The 7057-nt window shown below is 41.8% G+C and overlaps 1 pseudogene; it reads left to right on the forward strand.

Annotated features, from left to right (window-relative positions):
* The first annotated feature begins 2730 nt into the window (after positions 1-2730).
* Positions 2731-3147, forward strand: LOC121145026 (annotated as a pseudogene).
* Positions 3148-7057: the final 3910 nt, after the last annotated feature.

Below are 7057 nucleotides of genomic sequence, written 5' to 3' on the forward strand. Positions count from 1 at the left end.
TTCCCCACCCCAAAAGTATTTTTCTCCCTGATTCAGAGTCAGGAAGACCCATAAATAGAGCCTAGTGTGAACAAGAAAAAAAGAAAAAAAGCCTAGAGGAAAGAAAGGCAGGGTCTCTGGAACAAAATTTCCTGCAATGGTCAAGTAGTCTAAGATAATTACTTGGGTTCACACGACTACGATTTGGGAATCAGGAGACGAAACCTCTCAGGACCCAGCCATCCCAGCACAACATGTGTGTACTACAACATGAGTATTAAGGGACCTTGGTGTGAACTTGGAATCCAAACTGAGGTACCACAGAGGTCTGTACAGGAACCTAGACCATCACTTTACTGCAGAGAAAAACATCAACATATCCAGGTCCCAGTTTTAACAGCAGTGAAATGAATGCAAATGGAACAGTTATCAAGCTTTCCATTTCCCTCTAATTTCAGTACTTAGTGGAACAATAATCCTCCCCTCTAATTTGGACAGAGGAAGCCTCTGAACTCTGAGAAAATTTAAATGGAGACAGAGACCTCAAAGCAAACACGGCATCTACCAAACAGCGTATGTGGGGTCTTAAACAACTACAGAGTAACCATGGTATGACCATACCTGCATCCTACATGAATGAGGTAAGTTACATTGCCAATGCTGACAGAAAAGTGGGAGCCACACAGTCCAAATAAGGAGGGGAAAGCAAGCCTTTGCCTGCTGAGAAAACCAGTACTGGCCAGAAACAGATACAAACCTCTCAGGAATATGGAAGCGCTACCTTCTGAACCCACTCATTTAGTTTATTATGTGCTATTTTAGATTTCTAAGTAAAGTGGGAACTATGTCCTGTCCCATTCATGGTGTCAGGTTCAATTATCAAATAAATGTTTAAGTAGAAGTCTGTGACATCCTCATATAAGATACACTGAGGTATTTCAGACCATTGTGTAAAGAGAAATAGACAGGAGGAAGGACTGGCTGTTTGCATGACATCTCTCGTGTATTAGAGAAACTTATATAAAAATATATGGAACAAACATCAGTAGACCTAGAAGAAACAAGCAAATGAGGGAAGCAAGAGGGGTCTGTGCTGTCATACACATCATACTTAACCCCCACCTGAAGCTCTGGGGGAAATACAGGTGCCAGAGACAATACCAGGAAAGCACATCAGGTAGGACTCCTCATTCCCATTGATGGATGACTGCCATACCTGATCAAACTCAGGAGTGCTGCCCTGGCCAGCTCACTGTGAGATCAATCCTGTGACACAAGAAAGTAGAACATGCCACTTGTTGGAGTGTGAAGGCCACAACAGGGAGACAAAGGTTTCTCTGGCTCCCAGACTCATCCCGGCAAGGAACCTAGATCTCTGAACTAGTGGGTAGGTTCAAATACCAACTTTTCTCTCTTCTCTTCTTCCTTTATATGTGCCTAAAACATGCAAAGATCTGCACTATTCCTGTCAGACTCATTTGAACAGTTAGCAGAAGAACTAGCCCTCCTTTGCAAGATGGCCAAATAAGAAAAAAGCAAAACCACCAAACATGTAAAGCAGATCAAACTGAGGGATACCAAAGGGACCAAAACTAATGCAGCCTTTTGAAATAAGTGATGACAAAAAACAGGAGAGAAGTTTAGACATTTGTCAACTTGGTTTCTTAAAGAAGAACCAAGCAAAAGTACATACACATGAGACCACAACAAACCATCAAGATGGTATAATAACCAGATCTCAGGGGGGTGGAAAAGGAGAGTGAAAACATATTGCAAGAACACTATCAGGAATCCAGTAGGTAACTGATTATCTCCCTCCAAAAATGTAGTCAAGACCATAGAACTTGGAATCAGCATCATGGCGTGGTGGGTTAAAGTGCCAGCATCCCATATGGCACTGATTCAAGTTCTGCTGTTCCACTTCCAATCCAGCTCCCTGCTAATGTGCCTGTGAAAGCAATAGTATTCCATATTTGGCCTAAGTACTAAGATCCTGCCACGTAGCAGAGATATCCAGATGGAGTTCCTAGCTCCTGGCTTCAGCCTGGCCCAGGCCCAATCATTGCAGCCATTTGGGGACTGAACCAGAGGATGAAAGATCTTTTCTTCTTTTCTTTCTTTCTCTTTCTCTCTTTCTCATTCTCTCTCTCTCTCTCTTTCTCTCTCTCTCTCTCTTTCTCCCACACACTCCCTTCTCTGTGTGTGTGTGTGTGTGTATCCCTCCGTATCTTTGTAACTATGCCTTGCAAGTAAATGAATGTTAAAAACATTATTGTACTCAAGCTCAAATATTTTCACGGAAATTCAGATGACACTAATTGACAGGCTTATTTGATGAAAGAAAGGCTAAGATATTTGGAGAATTCATGGTAGCTTTATATTCAAAGAATAGCTATCATAAGCAAAAATTAGGAAAAGAGAAAAGAAAGAACTCCTTACAATTAAAAGATAATTTATTAAGATGAAGAATTGAATTTACATATCTCAAAGCCAAAAGGAGTATCAGGAAAATTTAGATGCCATCAAATGAAATTTTGAATTTCAAAATTGGTAGGGAAAAATATAAGAACTAAGTAAGCAATAATAACAACCTGCAAAGGCCAGGTAACAGATTGATTTAAGTATCTACCAATCAAATTTTCAGGGCAAAAAGTGATCTAAGAATTATATCTACTTAGTCCCAAGGATAAAAGGTTGGCATATGTGCCCCTCCTTTTCTCTTTGCTCTAGACCCAAGAGGTTACCATCGAAATGGGCAATTTCACAAAACCTGGGAAGGTGGTGCTGGCCCTGGCTAGATACTGCTTGGGACACAAAGCCATTGTCATGAAGAAAAGCAATGACAGCACCTCAGACCATCCCTACAGCCATGCTCTGGTGGCCAGCACTGAATGCTATCCCCACAAAGTGACAGCCATCAAGGGTAAGAAAAGCACCAGTTTGTGAACATTTATAATGACAACTACCTCTGGCCCACCAGGTACTCTGTGAATAGTGTCTTAAACAAAACTGTGGTCCACAGGGTGCGTTCAGAGATCCTGCTCTAAAATGCTAGGCTAGACAAGGGGCCAACGTCACGTTTCAGTAGAGCTACAAGACCATCAAGAACTAGTGGGTCTTCCAAAAGCTGCAGATTTAGATATTTTTTGTTCCACTCATTAAAAACTTCCAAAAACAAACAAAAAGAATTACATCTACCCAAGAAGTTTCTAATATTCAAACGTAAAAATTAAATTCCAATCATATTCTAAAGGCAGAAGATTCTTCATCATCCCAAACAGAAATTGCAACCACTGTAACACCCACCTCCATACTCCCCGTGCCTGGTAATCACTATGCTACTTTCTGCCTCTAAAAATGCAGATTCCGTATAATCTCATGTAAGTGGAATTGTATACTATGTTTTTTCATGAAGAAAAAAATCTGCATTATATATACCTGAAAGATGAAATGAAACCAAGCCTTCAACATAGGGAAAACTGAGGTGATAAAATAAAATGAGTAATGTAATAAGAGTCCAAATAGTTAACATATACATAAGAAAGTAATGCCAATGGTAAGCTATCATTAAGAGATTATTTGTCATCCACTGTAAAAATAGCAATACTCTCACAAAATTAATCTAAAATCCCAGTTCACAACAGCAGCAAGTGGGAGAAGAGTGAGAAGGTCCAATGATCTGAGTTGTTTTTCACAGGCAAGCGTAGGCTCAGGTTGGAGCCCGTCAACTCAGAAGAGCTGGAGTTGCCCTCCTCTCACCAACTCCAAGTCTGAGTCACTGTGTTAACAGCCTGAAATGGGCTGGCACAGAAGTATATATACTCTGCACATCGACAAATACTACAAATGAGGTTCACTCTTTTCCAGAGAACAATCACTGTCCCCTAGGGCAGTGTACTTCTTTCACTTGTATTCAATTTCACCGCTATTAATTTCCAGGACTTTCCATCATCCCACACACTGTGTCCCCTGTAGTGCCTCATATCCACTGTCTCAATGCCTGGTAACCCCTTGTGCTATTTTCTGCCTCTGTATATGTGGTTTTTCTATATACATCAGGTAAGTGGAATTATACAATATTTGTTCTTTTGTTTCTGGCATATTTCACTTCACACATATATCCTCAACCATGCACCCAGGAAAGCAGCAGAGGATGCTGTACCTATGTGGGAGACCCATTAGAAGCTCCTGGCTTTGGGCTAACCCTGTTCCGGCCATTGCAGCCATTTGAAGAGTGAATCAGTGCATGAAGATCTTTCTCTCTCCCTCTCTGTAATTCTATCAAATAAATAATAAACCTTTCTTATAAGGAAATAAAAGGTAAGAACGTTTTAAATTATTATTGGAAAGTCAGACTTACAGAGAGAAGAGACGGAGAAAGATCTTCCATCCACTAGTTCACTTCCCAAGTGGCTACAATGGCTGGAGCTGAGCCACTCTGAAGCCAGGAGCTTCTTCCAGGTCTCCAGTTTGGGTGCAGGGTTCCAAAGCTTTGGCCTGTCCTCTACTGCTCTCCCAGGCCACAAGCAGGGAGCTGAAAAGGAAGTGGAGCTGCTGGGATACAAACCATTGCCCATACAGGATCCCGGCACATGTAGGGCAAGGACTTTAGGCACTAGGCTATCACACCAGGCCCAAGGTAAGAACTATTTTTAAAGAATATATATATACACCATAAATATTATATGCCATATATAATATATTATATTTATAATATATATAATATATTATAATCCATTACAGAGAAATAAGTCCTACTTCTTTCACTGACATGGTCAAGGGGTCCCAGCATATTGTACTTCAAGCCCTTTTGACAGCTTTGGTGCAGGAATTGGTAAGCAAACAAACATAAAAACATGGAGTGCCTGTGCAATTCCACACACTGTGCTGGTTAGAGTAACATCTGTCTTCTCATTAATCCCTGTGAAATAAATATTCTCAGCCTTGTAAATCTGTTACACATTCCTTGAACCAGCATAAAAAAAAGTATTTAAATTTTGTAATGTTACCAATGAACTGATTTTTAATTTATCCTAGACTGCATACACAACAGTCCAGAGGAGGTGTATATATCAGAACTGCTCCTGCATCCGCACTGCAGAGACACTGGGCTCTCAGAGGCAGGCTGATGAGAAGGGAAGGAAACTCTCAAACAATCTCTGCAAGCTACAGGATCTGCCCATTCTTTTTATACAAGCTCAGGAGAAGACAGCAACTGTTTCTGCTTTCCAGAGAAGAAAAAAGATTCAAGGGGTCAAGTGACTTAACCAACTGAAACCAATCAAAAGGACGTAAAGTAGAAGCAGTGTTACCAGGAACTGAAAATCCAAGGTCTTAAGGAATCGGGTTATCAAAGGAGCCCAAAACTATGGGCAGCAAGCAGCTATCACAGTGCTACGTGGCTTCCTCATATCCCTGGCGATGAGAAGAAGCTGGGGTGGGAGTTCCATTTCCTGAATATGTATGCCCAGCTAGGAATAGCATCATAGAGAGGGAGATGCAGCCTCAGGGGACCCAGGTGGACCTCACACTCCAAGTGGCACTCCAATTTCACTCCTGCCTCTCAAATCAGACAAGCCAAAATGTGCCAGGCAGTGGATCTCAACAGTGACTTCTCTCTAGAATCCCAAGAGCAGCTCTTCAAAAGCACCACAGGGGCAGGCATTGTGCCACAGTGAGGAAAGTCACACAGCCTTGGAGGCATGCATCCCACGTAAGAGTGTTAGTTCAAGTCCTGGCTACTCTGTGTCAAGTCCAGCTCCCTGCTACTGTCCAGCAGATGACGGGCCAAGTACTTGAGTTCCTGCCACCAAATGGGAGACCCATATGGCTTCAGCCTGGCCCAGCCTTTGCTTTTGCTGCCATGTGGGGAGTAAATCATTGAATGAAAGATTTCAGTTATTTTGTCTGTAAATACTTAAAAGAAAAAAAAAAAAAAAAACACTGTCACCTTGCCCTGGGCGGTAGCCTAGTGCACTGGGATCCCATATGGGTGTCGGTTCTAATCCCAGCAGCTCCACTTCCCATCTAGCTCCATGCTTGTGGCCTGGGAGTGCAATAGAGGACTGTCCAAAGTTTTGGAACCCTGAGCCTATGTGGGAAACCCAGAGGAGGCTCCTGGTTGTTGGCTTGGGATCAGCTCAGCTCCAGCCATTATGGCCAGTTAGGGAGTGAACCAGCAGACAGAGCTTTCTTTGTCTCCCCTTCTCTCTGTAAATCTGCCTTTCAAATAAAAATAAATCATAAAGAGAAAAATAAAAAGCACTGGCACCCAGGTCACTCCAGACCAACCACAGAGAATTTGTGGGTAAGTGGCCAGAATTCAAAGCCACCAGTACAAAAGCACAATCTCCAATGAGAGATTGCAAACTTGCAAGTGTCTGCATTAGATATGTGGAGGCTACGCCCCCCACTGTAGCATTTCCCATGACATTCATTTCAATAGCAAGAGGCTGGAGGGAATTAACAGTAAGTGAAAGGACACATGCACAGATGGTTCATAAACTGAGCAAAAAATGAAAAGCAAAGCAATGCAGAGAACTCCAAGAACCTCTTCAGTCAATATTAAACCAGTGATTCAAATCTAACATGGAAATTGGCTAAACCCTTCACGGATTTAATTTCTTCTGAGCAGTTCCTTCTGCAGTTTTTGAATAGATTTTCTCTCCAGAGGTGATATCTGTAGAAGGTGATAAACAAGCTTATTCTGGCTGACTCACTGCTGCTAAGACACTTTCTAAGATGACTCAGCCTCAATTGGGATTATTCAAAGGACTCCCAGTCTTTTAATGGCAGCAAACCAATAAAATGTTGGGACACATTATCAAGAAAATGTGGTTAATAATACACTGTCGTCCCACACGTGGCTTGTAGGGATGAAAGCTCTGAATAGACTGGGGCATTCTTGAACTTGATTTCAGCTGAGAGCCAATGCTAATTAGTCAGAAATTTCATTTTTCATTTTTCAAAATAAACATACAGACAAGTTCATGGAACGAGTGACTTGTAAGAAACCAGCCCTTGTCTAAGTCCTGTGCTTTTGGAGAACACTGTAAAACAAAGCGAGCCAGAAACTATT

The sequence above is a fragment of the Ochotona curzoniae genome, unplaced genomic scaffold (assembly GCF_017591425.1).
Source record: "Ochotona curzoniae isolate NIBS_2020 unplaced genomic scaffold, NIBS_Ocur_1.0 scaffold_3208, whole genome shotgun sequence".
Classification (NCBI taxonomy): domain Eukaryota; kingdom Metazoa; phylum Chordata; class Mammalia; order Lagomorpha; family Ochotonidae; genus Ochotona; species Ochotona curzoniae.